Consider the following 17,500-nt stretch of genomic DNA (forward strand, 5'->3'; position numbering starts at 1 on the left):
CCATTTTTCTCTTTTTCTTTAATTTCATTGTCATCAGGTTCCCGAATACAGTAAATTCAGTTTCGGGTACTCTGTAAAAAAGAAAAATGAATAAATAGATATATAAATAATAATAATAAATAGATAATAAAAATAATAATAATGACTAATAATAATGATAATGATAATTAATCAAAACATTTATGCCTCACGCGACTAAAGTTGTCTTTTTGCTTGTTCTTCTGAATGTTCTAGTTGTTCTTGTGGACGCTGCAGCTGTTGTTCTTCTGAACATTGTGCTTGTTCTGGGCACTGTGCGTGTTCTTCTGTACGTTATGGTTGTTGTTCTTGACTTTTTGGTTGTTCTTTTGGGCGTCATAGCTGTTCATCCGGATGTTATTGTTCTCCTGGATATTATAATTGTTCCTCTGAACGTTCTGCACGCTGCCGGTGTAGGACACGGTTGTTATCGTTGTTATGTTGAACGGAGAGGTTTATGATAATTTTATTTAGTCTTCACGGTCAAGATGCTGTGATGCCTAATTACCTAATTAAACACGCCAAGTCTTTATATGATGCGGTTTGTGTATACACGTATGAAATATATTCGTATATGTTTACATATCAATGTGAGTGTGTGTGTGTGTGTGTATTACATAGCTTTTCCAATTACTTATTCTATTTCACATATTGTGTACAAAATAAACAAATAAAAAAAGACTAATTTAGAACGAAATTAAATGTGTGTGTGTGTGTGTGTGTGTGTGTGTGTGTGTGTGTGTGTGTGTGTGTGTGTGTTTCATAGTTATTCCAATTACTTCTGTTTCACATATTGTGTGCAAAAAACAAATAGATAAGAAAAAGAAAAAACTAATTTAAAACGAAATGAGTGTTTTCATAATAAGACGAAGAACCCACTGACGTCTCACGTTGCATCTGTCTCGGCCGCTGCGTGAGTGGCGATACAAGACCCCGCGTTCCGGTTCCAGACTCGGACGATGGGTCCGGTCCATGTCGTACTCGGTTCCGGGTTCCCAGATGTCTTCTTGTTCCGATATCCTTAGGTCTCTTTAGTACTGAAACGTTCCCTTTATGTGAATGAAAGTATTAATTAAATTTATTAAATTGCCTCGTGGAGAAAGAAAATTGTCATTTTGTGCGGAAGATGTCAAATGAAACTTTGTTAGTTACTGTATATGTGTGTATATATACTGTGTATACACACACACGCACACACACACACATATACACACACACACACACAATTATATATATATATATATATATATATATATATATATATATATATATATATATATATATATATATATATATATATATATATATAATATATATATATATATATACACATTTATCACTTTAATTCTAAGCCGTCAACGTCGAGGAACTCGAGGAAGCATACATGGAGATATTGATATTATATACATACAGCAATGTACTGTGTGTACATGCAGTATATACTTGACCCAGGGTTCCATCAGACAATTTTTTTCGTATTTTAATCATCCCCTCATTAGTAGGTAACCCCCATTCCGACCTAACTACGTAACAAGCAGAAAGGAGTTTTATTGATTGCTGAGGATTAGTAATTATGGACCAGCAGTTAAGTGAGAAAGTTCTCACCGAGGTTGACAACTTGTCTAACTCTTTAATGGCCCCTGGCAACCCCCCCCCCTTTCCCCCAACCCCCCTTCCCCCCCTTCCCCCCCTTCCCCAACCCCCATTTTTTAATGGAGACGACGTCAGACGATTTTATTCATATTGGTGTGGAGGGTTTAGATTTGGGGAGAAGGGGCGAAGTTCCCTATTATATATATATATATATATATATATATATATATATGTATGTATATATATATATATATATATACATATATATATATATATATGTATGTATGTATGTATATATGTATGTATATATGTATGTATGTATGTATGTATGTATGTATGTATGTATATATGTATGTATGGATTCCAAGACATTTCTAGACTAAATAAAAACTGTCAAATGGCCAAGGTCACGAATTGTAATTATCGGTTATTAATGACTCGATACTGTTATTATAGCTGCTGTCAGACGATTTTATTCAGCTGAGGGAAGAACCCATGTTGATGATAAAGAATCACGTAGCTGCTTCCAGCGGTTTATGTAGATCGGGTGTCACAGAGTTGATTAATAATTTCATTGGAATGGTGTATTTGTTTATTTCATTCTGGCTAAGCGACAGGCGATTTTATTCAGATCTGGAGACTTTGATGCATTTTAGGCTCTTCCTACATGACTGATATATTGTCAATATATTGACTCATTAAGTATATGCTCACTCTTATATCGATGGTCAGTATTGTTCAGTGTGAAGTATTGGACAATATTATCTATGTCGTACACAATATTGGCTCAATACTATTGTAAACCTCCATGAATAGTTCTACAATATTCTCTCGATATTGTCAATATAAGATTGACAGTGTGGATTGTTGTTGCAGTGTTTCCGACTAGGCGGGTATTTATTTTCATTTTCATTTATTTATCTTATTTTATTTTACAATACGGATTGTTGTGACTGTTACTGGCTAGTTGGATATTTATTTATAGATTTTTATTTAATTTAGATTTTTTTAACTTATTAAAATGCTGGTTGATGTTGTTTGAGTATAAATGTGGAATGCTGAGGCGAATTTGTGAAATGTTGGCAGAAATGATGAAAGTTAATGACAACAGTAGAAGTTCGTTAGCAAGGGATGTGCTGTCTCTTAAGGGAAGGGGGGGGAAGGGGAGGAAGCGAGAGGGGAGGGGAGGGTAGGAATTATAGCCCCCCTCCCCCACTTCCCCCCTTACTCGTTGGGGGAGATTTATCGAGTGTAAAAAGTTTAGATAAGCTAGTTTATGATTTTTTTTTGTGTGTTCTGTTTGTTTTTTGTCTATTGATGTATCTATGTATTTGTTTTATCTATTTATCTTCATAATGAGTCTCTCGTGTTTTACTCTCTCCCACTCTCTCTCTCTCTCTCTCTCTCTCTCTCTCTCTCTCTCTCTCTCTCTCTCTCTCTCTCTCTCTCTCTCTCTCTCTCTCTCTCTCTCTCTCTCTCTCTCTCTCTCTCTCTCTCTTTCTCCCTCTCTCCTCTATTCTGCTGTAGGGGAGGGAGAGTAGAGGAGAGTGGGAGGGAAGTTGGCAGGAAAAAGGAGAAGAGAAGGAAGAGGGAGAAGAGGAACAGGAAGATAAAGGAGAGAAAAAGATGAGGAAGGAGGGGGAGAAGGAGATGGAGGGGAAGAGAGAGGAGGAAGTGTAGGTAGGGGAGAGGAGGGGAGAGGAGGGGCACGGGGAGAGGAGGGGGAGGTGGTGATCAGGGGAAGGGGAAGGAAGGGAAAGGAGAGGAGAGGGAGAGGGGAAGAAGGAAGTGTAGATAGAAGGACATGGGGAGAGGAAAGGGGAGGGGGAGAGCAGGGGGAGATGGGGAGGGTGGAGGGGAAGAAGGATGTGGAGGGGAAGGGAAAGGAGAGGGAGAGAAGGACGTGTAGGTAGAAGGAGTGGGAGGGGAGAGAAGAAGGAGGGGGAGAGCAGGGGAGAGAGAAAGGTGGAGGGTAGAAGGAGATGAAGGGGAAGGGGGAGGAGAGGGAAAAGGAGAGAAGGAAGTGTAGGTAGAAGGAGGGGAGAGGAGGGGGAGGGGGAGAATGAGATAGAGGGAAAGGGAGAGGTGAGGGGGAGAAGGAAGTGTAGGTAGAAGGGGTGGGAGGGGAGAGGAGAGGGAGGGGAGAGTAGGGGAAGGGGGAGAGTAGGGGGAGAGGGGAGGGTGAATGTATAGGTCACATGGGACCATCATCTTCTATAGCAAACGTTTGTGGTCCAGAATGGTCCAATAATGGTCACAGTGGACCACTGAAAGCGTCCAGATTCAACGAATGGTCTTGCGATGGGGTGGTCGTCCCTGCCCATAGTCACGTGAATATATTCGTCTGGCGACAGCCAGAATAAGGTGTGTCAAGTGCGTCATCTTGGCGAAAGGGGTCCAGATAGTTTTGACCCGTTTAGGTTGTAGGAATCTCTCTTTATCTCTCTCTCTCTCTCTCTCTCTCTCTCTCTCTCTCTCTCTCTCTCTCTCTCTCTCTTTCTCTCTCTCTTTCTCTTTCTGTCTCTCTTTCCTCTCTCTCTCTCTCTCTCTCTCATTCTCTCTCTCTCTCTCTCTCTGTCTCTCTCTTTCTCTTTCCTCTATGTCTCTCTCTCACTCTCTGACTGTCACTCTCTTTCTCTGTCTGTCTGTCTCTCTTTCTCTTTCCTCTCTGTCTCTCACTCTGTCTGTCACTCTCTTTCTCTGTCTGTCTGTCTCTCTTTCTCTTTCTCTTTCTCTTTCCTCTCTCACTCTCTCTGCTTGTCTCTCTATCTTTCTCTTTCCTCTCTCTGTCCCCTCTCTCTCTCTCTCTCTCTCTCTCTCTCTCTCTCTCTCTCTCTCTCTCTCTCTCTCTCTCTCTCTCTCTCTCTCTCTCTCTCTCTCTCTCTCTCTCTTTCTCTCTTTCTCTCTCTCTCTCTCTGTTCTCTATTCAGCTGTAGGATAACACTGAGACCGAAATATCTCCCCCACTTTCCCCCGCTATAAACCCTCCCAAAACGAATAAAATCAATTTGACGGCGGGGCAGAACAAACACTTAAAACCCACAAACCCCCATCAAGACCACAACCGCAGACCGCCCGCGGACCGCGTCTCTCTTTTTCCGCGGGTTTTACGCGGTTTTACGCGGGTTCATCCGCCGTGTTTTATTCCTGGGATCCTTCTCTGCGAAAGGGGGCTGTTTGTTGGTGTACACTGGAGCCTTAATTCGCGTCTGGCGGACAGTCGTCCACTCTTAATCGCCGGGGATTTGTTGCCACTTGGATTCAATCGACCCGGGAATTACCCCCCGGGGGGGGGGACCACCGCCCCCCGGGAATTACCGGGGGGGAACCCCCCCCCTTCGAGCAGACGGCCAAGTCTGAATTAACTATGAGACTTGGGGGAAATGTAATAAGGATAATGACAGTAATGATAGTAATAAAAGTAATAATGATAGTGATGATAATAGTAATAATAAAGATGATAGTGATAATAATGATAATAGTAATGATATAATTGATGGTAATAATGATAATGATAGTACTTGAGATGATAATGATAACAATAATAGTAATAATTTTGAAGATGATGGCAATAATGATATGAATGGTAATGACCATGATACTAATAATGAGATGATGATAATAATATTGATAATGTCATAATACTGGTAATAGTAATGATGTAATTGGTAATAATAATAATGACAATAGTAACAATAATGACAATAGTAATAAAAACTGTAATAATAACTATAATAATAACTGTAATAATAATAATAGTAATAACAATGATAATAAGTTATCAAGAAATAAAGAAAAGATGAACCTTATCCAATGTTGGAGAGGATTAATTGAGTGAGGTGAATAGAAAAGAGTGGATTTGACCAAAATGAACTAAATAATGCATGCCACCATACCGCAAGAGAAAACAACCAAATGTTTACTAATTCATATCAATCGTTATACAATGTTATTCTACAACGAATATGTATTTTGGGTATTTTGATATCTTGGATATTATTATTATCATTATCATTGTTATTATTTATATAATATTTAGCATGTGATTATATATAACGAATCTGTGGAATTTAGTAATTATTACTAGTTTTAATATTTTAATGAATTTGTGTTCAATTATTTCTTGATATAAGTTCTCTTAATTTATATGTTTTAGTTACTGGTTGCATAGATGTGTGTTATTTGATATTTACCTTTTACGTAATAACTTCATGTTCATCTGATTTTTTTTTTTTTTTTTTTTTTTTTTTTTTTTTTTTTTTTTTTTTTTTTTTTTTTTTTTTTTTTTTTTTTTTTTTTTTTTTTTTTTTTTTTTTATCCTTCTCTTGAGCCTTACCAGCATTTTTTCCTCTCCTCTTCCAGGTACGTGTGTCTGCGTGGCTTCACCCACATAAAGCTAAGCCAATTTGAACATATTCGCTTTTTCTTCTTTCTTTTTTAATGATGCCATTTTGAAAAAAAAAATTATATTTATTTTGAAGATTTTCAAATATGATTTTGAAAAAATACACTTTTTTTTTTATCACACTTGTATATTTTCACAATGTGAGTTCACGCGTGACGTTTTTAAAATTTTCACTAAATTTGTTCAGTATATATATATATATACATGTACGCGCGCGCGCGCTCGTGTGTGTGTGTGTGTGTGTGTGTGTCTGTGTGTATCATATAAGTGAAATAGTGTTTAAAGCCCCGCGCCACGACATTCGCAATAGATAAATAAATAAAGGATAAAAAATAAATTAACTATAGTTATGTAGATAGATAAAATATAACTAACACTAAACTAAGAATTAAATAAGTACTGACTCCTGATTGGTAGATGGAATCTCTCTCCGAACTGAAATGTCTATTTATACAATATTTTACAATAATTAAAGTGCATTTTTAACCTGTGTGTGATTGTGATATTACACACGCACATACACAATCACAGAAATGCATGTGAAACGTATATTGAGACACATACACACTCACACGTACACACACGCATACATATACAAACGCACACATATACACAAATATTTGTATATATATCTACATACACACACACACCTATATATGTATATGAAACACCCGTTGAAACACACACAAATACAGGATATAGGAAACGAGCATTGAAACACACACACAAGTACGCACACAAACACACACGTACATACACAGACGTACACACAGACACGTACACGTGTTCTTAGCGACCTTATTTCTGCGTGACACTTGATCACCTCAAAACAAACAACATAACCGAGTTCGGCACGCGACCCGACCCGACCTGAGCCGACCCGAACCGACCCGAGCCGACCTGAGCCGCTGTTTTCTGCCGCATCATTGGACCCAAGCGAAGGAAAGGAATATTATTTTTCGAAATGAAAAGGAGGAGAAGTGATGTCTTTTAGCTCTCCTTTCCCTTATTTATTTATCTCTATCTCTCTCTAAATATATATGTCGTTTCTCCGTCTCTCTTTCTCTTTCTCTCTCACCTCTCTCTCTCTCTCTCTCTCTCTCTCTCTCTCTCTCTCTCTCTCTCTCTCTCTCTCTCTCTCTCTCTCTCTCTCTCTCTCTCTCTCTTTTCTCACTTCTCTATCTGCCTCTCTCTCTCTCTCTCTCTCTCTCTCTCTCTCTCTCTCTCTCTCTTCTCTTCTCTTCTCTTCTCTTCTCTCCTCTCCTCTCTTTTCTCTCTTCTCTCTCTTTGTCTCTCTCTTTTCTCTCCTCTTCTCTCTTTGTCTCTCTTCTCTCCTCTCTCTTTCTCTCTCTCTTTCTCTCTCTTTCTCTCTCTCTCTCTTTCTCTCTCTCTCTCTTTTCTCACTTCTCTGTCTGCCTCTCTCTCTCTCTCTCTCTCTCTCTCTCTCTCTCTCTCTCTCTCTTCTCACTTCTCTATCTGCCTCTCTCTCTCTCTCTTCTCTCCTCTCCTCTCCTCTCCTCTCCTCTCTTTTCTCTCTTCTCTCTCTTTGTCTCTCTCTCTTTTCTCTCCTCTTCTCTCTTTTCTCACCTCTCTCTCTTTGTCTCTCTTCTCTCCTCTCTCTTTCTTTCTCTCTCTCTCTCTCTCTCTCTCTCTCTCTCTCTCTCTCTCTCTCTCTCTCTCCTCCTGAAGAAGTTATGAGAGAACTCGAAGAGATGTGGGAGAGGGAGGGAGGAAGGGGAGTTGGGTATCTGCTGGGGGTATGGAGAGTTAGATAAAGTGAGGCTGGTGGATATACAGAGTTGGTGCACTGAAATTAGCCTCTCTCTCCACACACACACACACACACACACACACACACACACACACACACACACACACACACACACACACACACACACACACACACACACACACACACACACACACACACACACACACACACACACACACACACACACACACACACACACACACACACACACACACACACACACACATCCATATTTTTCTCTCTTCTCCCCCTCCTTCTTCCTCCTCCTCTTCGCATTCTTCTTCTTCTCTTATTCTTATTCTTCTTCCTTCTCTTATTCTTCTTCCTCCTTCTCTTATTCTCTTCCACTTTTTCTCTTCATTTTTCTTCCTCCTCTCAGTCTCCTTCCTCTTCTTTTCATTCTTCTTCTTCCTCCTCTTTTTCTTTTTCTTCTTCTCCTTTTTCTCTTATTCTTTTCTTCATCCTCCTCTTTTTCTTCTTTAACTTCTTTTCACTCTTCTTCTTCATCCTTCTCTCATTCTTCTTCCTCTTCTTTTCATTATTCTTCTTCCTTCTTCTTTCATTCTTATTCTTCTTCTTTTCATTCTTCTTCCTCCTCTCCTCATTCTTCTTCTTCTTGTTCTTCTCTTATTCTTATTCTTCCTCCCCTTATTCTTCTTCCACTCCTTTTCATTCTTCTTCTTCCTCGTCTTCCTCCTGCTCTTCTTCCTCGGGAATGAACCCGGCTGGTTTCGGTCCGAAAGTTTCAATACCGGATCGGCCGTAAGTCGCCGGCGGCTGGATTTCCCTTCGTTCGCCGCCGCGAAAACTTCTCTGCTTAACTTCGCCAAAAGGCGATAGCGGCGGCGGAGACTCCGTCGGGCTTCGATCTTATCGAAGAACGTCGTCGTCTTCTTCTTCGTCTTCGCAAGGATGCGGACGTAGGAAGCGGGTTGGGGGGTTTGAGGTTGAAAGAGGACAGGAGATGGGGAAAGGGTTGGGATGTTGAGGGAGGACAGGGGGTGGAGAAAGGGTTAGGATTGAGAGGGAACGAGGTATGGGGAGAAGGGTTGGGAGTGAGGTTGAGAGAGAACGGGGGAGGAAAGGGTTGGGGAGTGAGGTTGGGGTAGGACGGGGGGAGAAAGGGTTGGGGAAGTAAGGCTGGGGTAAAACGGGGGTTGGGGAAAGGATTGGGGTGAGGTTGGGGTAGGACGGGGGAGTAGGGAAAGTGTTGGGGGTTGAAATTGAGAGAGGACGGGAGTGGGGAAAGGGTTGGGGGTTGAGAGAAGACGGAGGTCGGGGAAGGGTTAGGGGTGAGGTTGGAGTACGAGGGGGGTGGAGAAAGGGTTGGGGGTTGAGGTTGGGGTAGGGCGGGGGATGGAGAAAGGGTTGGGGTGAGGTTGGGTTAGGACGGGGAGGAGAAGGGTTGGGGGTGCAAGGGTTAAGGTTGGGGAGTATGTGGGTTTCATTCAACCGAGCGTGTCTATATGTCCTGTGTACAATTATATTTATATGTACTGTATATGTAAGTGGGAGCAGAAACACAGGAGTCTTAGTCTAAGTTTATTCCTGACTAGTTTAGCAGACTAAGACTCCCATGTTTCCTACTACCACTTATGTCAACCTGTCAGAATTTCTCAACATTATATATATATATATATATATATATATATATATATATATATGTATATAATATATGTATATATATATATATATATATATATATACATGAATGTTCACGTGTAAATATATCTATACTACATGTATGTTATGCATATGTATTAAATTACACACACACACAGACACACACGTTTCATATTAAGAAATGAAAAAATAAAAATGTTTCTGTGCTGAAGACTAAAGAATTTGTGAAGAAAAGAAGGCAAAGATTGATTGTGATTTTGAAGAGAGCAATGCCTTCGAAGTAAAGCAGTAGAGAATTGAATTTGAGAATTGAATTTGAATAAAATGACTAAAATAAAAAAATAGATAAAAATGAATAAGAGGAATTCAAGGTTAGAAAAATAAGTAAAAAAAAATATATATTAACAATAAAGGTAACAAACATAATAAGAATAATAATGAAAAAACAATAAGATACTAACAATAAAAATAGGAAAAAAATAGATAAAAAATACATTTTATTGGAGAGTAAGATATAAAACAAATATAGAAAGATCCCAATGGAATTTAGAAGAAAAAAAAACCATATTGCAATAGAAAACGGCAAGAAAACAAGAGACCCTCCCTAAAAAAAAAAAAAAAAAAAAAAAAAAAGTCTTGTATTCGTGGTTATCTTTGGAATTTAGGGAAGAAGCTGAGGCAGTTGAGAAAAAACTGTAAGGATTTGGAATGAGGCGAAGAAGGAAGACTTATTGCCTGAGAGAGAGAGAGAGAGAAAGAGAGAGAGAGAGAGGGTGTGACAGGTACCCTCATACTCATGCGCGCGCGCGCGCACACACACACATACACACACACACACACACACACACACACACACACACACACACACACACACACACACACACACACACACATACACACACACACACAAACACGCACGCACACACACATGAGCTTTGAGCTCTCTTCCGGGAGGGAAATAGCTGTCGATCACGAGTCCAACACGTGATCTAAGACAATGGTGAATCACACATGCATACAAGGTAGAGATACGAACATGTGAATAAAGGAGACTGCAAGAGACCATAAGCCCTACACTAGGCAGTTCCATGTCCATTACCACCTATCATCACCACAGGGGTACTAAGTTTATTCTGTTCGTTAACCACAATTGGTAAACTAGTTCTTGCCTACTTCCTTTCCAAATATAAAATTCCCCAATTTAAATCCATTACTGCGAGTCCTGCCCTGTTGTCTTGATATGATGACCTACCTTGTCTGCATCTTCCTTGTTAAAGCCCTTGACCCACTTGAACACCTCTATTAGATCACCCGTAGGCATGTTTTCGAAAAATTTATTTCTGAACCCATGGATCATTGTGGTCATTCTCCTCTGTACTGATTCTAGTGAATTGATGTTCAGTCTATAGGACGGAGACCAAAACTGTACCGCATAGTGAAGGATGGGTCCAACTCCAGCAATTTACCTTTTTTTTTTTTTTTTTTTTTTTTTTTTTTTTTTTTTTTTTTTTTTTTTTTTGCTATATTCCTAGCACTAATGCACTGTTTCCTGGATTTAAGGTCAGGACTCACTAGCGCTCTCGGGTGACTCGCATTTATAAGAATATATATAGGAAGACGTGCAAGAAAATAAAGAGGGAGACTGGCATTTGAGATAACATTGAAAAAAGAACACATACAGAAATAGTGATGTGTGTGTGTATTTTTGGAAACGACCCGAATTTGGCAATTCATATATTGAATCTATTGTTAAACGCATGCTATATATATATATACAGTAATTCTCTCATAATACAAACACATACATACATACATATATACATATACATATATTTATATATATATATATATATATATATATATATATATATATATATATATATATATATATGTTTGCACAGGCAAGAGAGACCTTAGCGTGCAAGCCTTTGTCACTCAATCCTTTGTCAAGGTGTCCGGAGTATTGATTTTGCAATCTATAGTCCTTTATTAAGTTCCAAAGATAGTATCATTAGAATTACATCTCTGCAGTCTCGGGTCGACGTGTGTGTGTGTGTGTTTCACCATGGTCTTAGATCACGTGCTGGATTCGTGATCGACAGCCAATACTTTGTCGGATGAGAGCTTCGAGGTTTTATGCTTCGATTAGTGGGTGACAGTGTGACATTTTACACGCACCGTAATCCGTCATTTTGCCCAAAGGAGACAGTAACGGCTATTACCAATATTTACCACTATTATCACCGCCTCCAATTACCCCACCAGTAACACCACGACAACCACTATCGCCACTATTTACCACCATTATCACCACTTCCAATTACTCCACTACTGACAACATGACAACCACTATCACCACCATTTACCACCATTATCACCACCAAGAAAACCCCCACCATTGACACCAATACAACCACTATCACCACTATTTACCACCATTATCACCACTTCCAATCACCCCACTAACGCCACGGCAACTACTATCACCACAATTTATCACCATTTTCACCACTGACACCAGGACAACCACTATCACTACTGTTTACCACCATTATCACCACTTCCAATCACCCCACTAACACCACGACAACCACTATCACCACAATTTACCACCATTATCACCACTGACACCAGGAGAACCACTATCACCACCATTACCACCACCTCCAATTACCCCACCAGTAACACCACGACAGCCACTATCACCACTATTTACTACCATTATCACCACCAGGATGAGCACCACTACACCCAAATAGACACCAAGATGGAACACCGTGGGCCCAAACCAGCCCCCGCGGACCATTTAGGGCAGACGGGGACGCCAATGAGGGTGGGCAGACAACTGCCAACACTAAACACGCGAGAGTGGGAAGTTAGTGGAGAGGTGTTAGTGGAGAGCATTTAGTGAGTTGGTTTGGGGGCGTGGATTTTTTTTTTTTTCTTTTCTTGTTTTTTCTTTTTTTCTTTTTTTTCGTTTCCTTTCGTAGCCGTGTATTTTATATATTTCATTTTTGGTATTATCATATATTTTTGTTTTTATTATTTTTTTTATCCTTTATTATTGTTTTTATCATTAATTTGATTCATTAATTTCTATATATATTTGTTATTTTGTATCTTATATCTATTTAGCTACTAATTATACCTATTCAGTTAGTTATTTGATTGATTTATTTGTTTTTTATTCATATTTATTTATTTATTTATTTATTTATATATTTATTTGTATATTTTTCGATTAAGGTATTGCCGTATGACAAGCTCCCGGAAATATATATCTTGAATATAGCGAAGATAAATGACTCGTGTTTATCCACATAAAGGCAAGCACAGCAGGCGACGTGTTAAACACGGGCGAGCCGAGTTTAGCGTCGTGTGTTTGACGTAAACACGTTGGGCGGGGGGCGGTGTTGACGCTGACGTCAAAATAGACGTCAGGATACACGACTTAAACATATCCGCTACCGAAATGGGACCTCTACGGATTTGAATAAAATCGTCTGGCGTCAACCAGAATAAAACCACTATAGACGTTTTACTCCACAACTAGACTATGTGTTGTGACGTCAGAACTCTTATGTGACATAATCGAGAAGTGACGTCACTGATTTTTTACACCACGTGTGTGACGTTACTTTGTGACGTCATCACAAGTGACGAAATTACTCCGCTATGACGTCATTTAATAAAACGTGACATCATAGCTTAACGTCATTAATCTAGTATGACGTCATCATACAAGTGAGGTCATCACGTGACGATATTACTATCGTGACGTCACTTGTATGACGCCATTACTGTGATGTGACGATACTACTGCTTTGTGACGTTTTGCTTGTGGCCAGTGACCCGCTGTGGAGCGTGGGTTTCGGACGCGAGGTCAAAGCCATTAACTTGAATAAAATCGTTTGACGGCAGCTAGAAGAATATTAGAAACCTTATACACACACACACACACACACACACACACACACACACACACACACACACACACACACACATATATATATAAATATATATATATATATATGTATATATATATGTATGTATGTATGTATATCCATCTAGAGGTTAGATCTAGGTTACTTTCACACTTAGAAACCGGAGACGGTCTCCCAAGGCTGAATAAAATCACCTGGCGACATCCGGAATGACCGGGGACCTCGTAGTGTCGATGGTACGGGCACATGTACAGAATGAAGTGCTCGAACGTGATTGGCTCCTTCCTGATGGCGTTGTCGGCGATCCGGCCCTATACGGCACAGAAACCCGACGGAGAAGATCCGAAGATGAGAACTGGAGATAAGACCCTTTTGGCCCTCCAGCCCCAGGCCTCCTCCTCGTTCTCCTCCTCTTCCTCCTCCCTCTCCTCTTCCTCCTCCTCCCTCTCTTCTTCTTCTCATTCCTCTCCTCCTCCCCCTCCTTCTCCCTCTTCTTTTCTTTTTCCTGCTCCCTTTCCTCCTCATCTTCCCTTTCCTCCACCTCCTCTCCTCCCTCTCCTCCTCCTCCTCCCTTTCCTCCTCCTCCCATTCCTACTCCTCTTTTCGCTCTCCTCTTCCTCCTCTTCCTCACCCTCCTCTTCCTCCCCTTCCCTCTCCTCCTTTCCTCTTCATCTTCCTTCTTCTGCTCCTTTTGCGATTCGAACAGGTGTGTGGTCGCCTTCAGGCTTCCCTTTCTCTCTCTCTCTCTCTCTCTCTCTCTCTCTCTCTCTCTCTCTCTCTCTCTCTCTCTCTCTCTCTCTCTCTCTCTCTCTCTCTCTCTCTCTCTCTATCCCCTCTCTCTCTCTCCCCTCTCTCTCTCTCTCTCTCTCTCTCTCTCTCTCTCTCTCTCTCTCTCTCTCTCTCTCTCTCTCTCTCTCTCTCTCTCTCTCTCCTCTCTCTCTCTCTCTCTCCTCTCTCTCTCTCTCCTCTCTCTCTCTCTCTCTCTCTCTCTCCTCTCTCTCTCTCTCTCTCTCTCTCTCTATCCCCTCTCTCTCTCTCTCTCTCTCTCTCTCTCTCTCTCTCTCTCTCTCTCTCTCTCTCTCTCTCTCTCTCTCTCTCTCTCTCTCTCTCTCTCTCCCTCTCTCTCTCTCTCTCTCTCTCTGCCTGCCTGCCTGCCTGCCTCCTTCTTCGCCTACTTCTGCGTCCACACCTTGCTTCCGTCCTCTTTAGGTTCGAGACCAGTCACACCAAATGTTACGAAAGACAAGTGTAAAGTGTGTACGTGTATGTACGTGTGTATGTGTGTACATGTGTACGTGTGTGTGTACATATGTACGTGTGTGTGTGTGTGTATATGTGTGTATGTGTGTGTGTGTAACCATAGTATAATGTTTAAATGTAACGTTTATAAATGTTAAAATGTAAAAATGTTAAATGTAATGTTTAGAAAAAAGAAAACAGATAAAGTGTTTCGCCAGGAAGCGCATAATTGCACCTTTGCCTTACGTACTCGGATAGCTAGGACAAGTGGCAGTCATCGGGAATCGAACCCGGGCTCAGCTGTGGTGTGTCACGTGATGTTACCTTCCGTGTCATGTTGTGTCACCTCAGTGTTATGACCGTGTCATGTTCGTGTGATGTTACGTGTTTTCAAGTCACGGGTAACTTGGTAATAGTTTCCAGGCAACGAGGAATCTGGTAACAGTTACCAAGTAACTTGATAACATTCCCCGAGTAACAGGTAACGTGGTAACAGTTACTAACTAGTAAGAAACCTTCAACGCATTAACAGGGGTAACTTGGTAATAGTTCCCAAGTAACGAGAAATCTGGTAACAGTTCCCAAGTAACTTGGTAACATTCCCCAAGTAACAGGTAACGTGGTAACAGTTACTAACTAGTAAGAAACTTTCAACGCATTTGCACGGGTAACTTGGTAATAGTTCCCAAGTAACGAGAAATCTGGTAACAGTTCCCAAGTAACTTGGTAACATTCCCCAAGTAACAGGTAACGTGGTAACAGTTACTAACTAGTAAGAAACTTTCAACGCATTTGCACGGGTAACTTGGTAATAGTTCCCAAGTAACGAGAAATCTGGTAATAGTTCCCAAGTAACTTGGTAACATTCCCCAAGTAACAGGTAACGTGGTAACAGTTACTAACTAGTAAGAAACCTTCAACGCATTTGCACGGGTAACTTGGTAATAGTTCCCAAGTAACGAGAAATCTGGTAATAGTTCCCAAGTAACTTGGTAACATTCCCCAAGTAACAGGTAACATGGTAACAGTTACTAACTAGTAAGACACCTTCAACGCATTTGCATGTCCTCTGCTTTGGAAGTACAAAGCACAGACAGGCAAACAGACAGACAGACAGACAGACAGACAGACAGACAAACACACAGACAAACCGGATCGTACTAAAATATTAACCAGCTGGTCGAAGCTAGGATAGACAGACACACATACAGGGAGAAACACAGACACAGAGGTAGTCATAGCGTCACATGAACAGACAATTACACAGACAGATGATTGTACAGTCACACAGCGATAAGACAGACGGGCAGACAGATTGACACGCAAACTGAAAGCGTTATTAGACAGACATACAGACAGACAAATAAGTATACATTCACACACACAGACGGACAGACAGACAGATAGGCAGACAGGTGCGTACAAAAGTATCTAGACAGGCTCGTAAGCAGACAGACAGACAGACAGGCAGGCTCGCAATCAAAGGGACAGAGAGACAGACAGATATTTTGACAGATAAGCAGCCACATACACAAACAGGTACGTCGGCAGAGACAGACATACAGACGGGCTGACAGACAGGCACAATCATAAGTACACAGAGAGACAGGCATACAAAGACACACTTACAGAATTTCATACAGAAAAACAGATATAGACTGACATATACACAGACACACACACAGAGGCATACCAAGAGACACACATACAGACATTCATACCGGCAGACAGACACAGACTGGCATATAAACAGACATATACAGACACACAGACAGACACAGAGAGGGAGAGGCATACAAAGAAACTCACATACAGACATTCATACAGAAAGACAGATAAACAAGCATATACACTGACAGACAGATACACAGGCACACAGACACACACACACACACACACACACACACACACACACACACACACACACACACACACACACACACACACACACACACACATGGCGCTGTGGTTAGAGCTCTGGCCTGCCACTACGGAGGTCCGGGTTCGACTCTCGCCCGGGGCTGAAATAATATCAGTATCGCAGCGCTGAGGGGTGTTACTCCAACTCTCGTGGGCGGGGAGTTGGGGGTGTGTGTGTGAGCTCTCTTCCAGGAGGGAAATAGCTGTCGATCACGAGTCCAACACGTGATCCAAAGACCAAGTGAATACACACACAGGCATACAAAGAGACGCACATACACACATTCATACAGACACAGATTGGCATATACACAGACAGACAAACACACAGATAGACAGACACACACAAGCACACAGGCAAATGCTCTTGCCTTCACAGCACGCACGCACGCACGCACGCACGCACGCAGGGCGAAGTTGCCTGCGGGAGGTCGGGGCAGCTGGTAGGACAAGTGGATTCGGGAGAGTCTGGTTCGCCTTGCTCCTACTCCTCCTCTTCCTCCTCCTCCTCCTCCTCCTCCTCCTCTTCTTCTTCTTCCTCCTCTTTCTCCTCCCCCTCTTCTTCCTCTCCCACTTCCTCCCCCTCCTCCTCCTTTTTCTCCTCTTCCTCTTCCTCCTCCTCTCCCTCCTCCTCCTCTTTCTCCTCCTCCTCCTCTTTCTCCTCCTTCTCTTCCTCTTCCCCCTCTTCTTCTTCCTCCTTTTCATCCTCCTCCTCCTCCTCCTTTTTCGCTGGAACCTGTGTGTACCTACATGGACGTGTGCGTATTGCAGACGCACACGAATACACATACACGTACACACCTATTTACTTGTTTGTTTGTTACTGTTTTTCAAAAAGTGGAGTATATCAGGATTGATATATGTTTACGTGATTTTATCATTTTGATAATTTGTTTAATTCTATATGAAACAGTAACAGACAAAAGTGTGCATATATATACACACACACACACTTACACACACACATATATATACACATACGTGTGT

This window comes from Oratosquilla oratoria, chromosome 15 (assembly GCF_046742065.1).
Source record: "Oratosquilla oratoria isolate Oo_2021 chromosome 15, ASM4674206v1, whole genome shotgun sequence".
Classification (NCBI taxonomy): Eukaryota; Metazoa; Arthropoda; class Malacostraca; order Stomatopoda; family Squillidae; genus Oratosquilla; species Oratosquilla oratoria.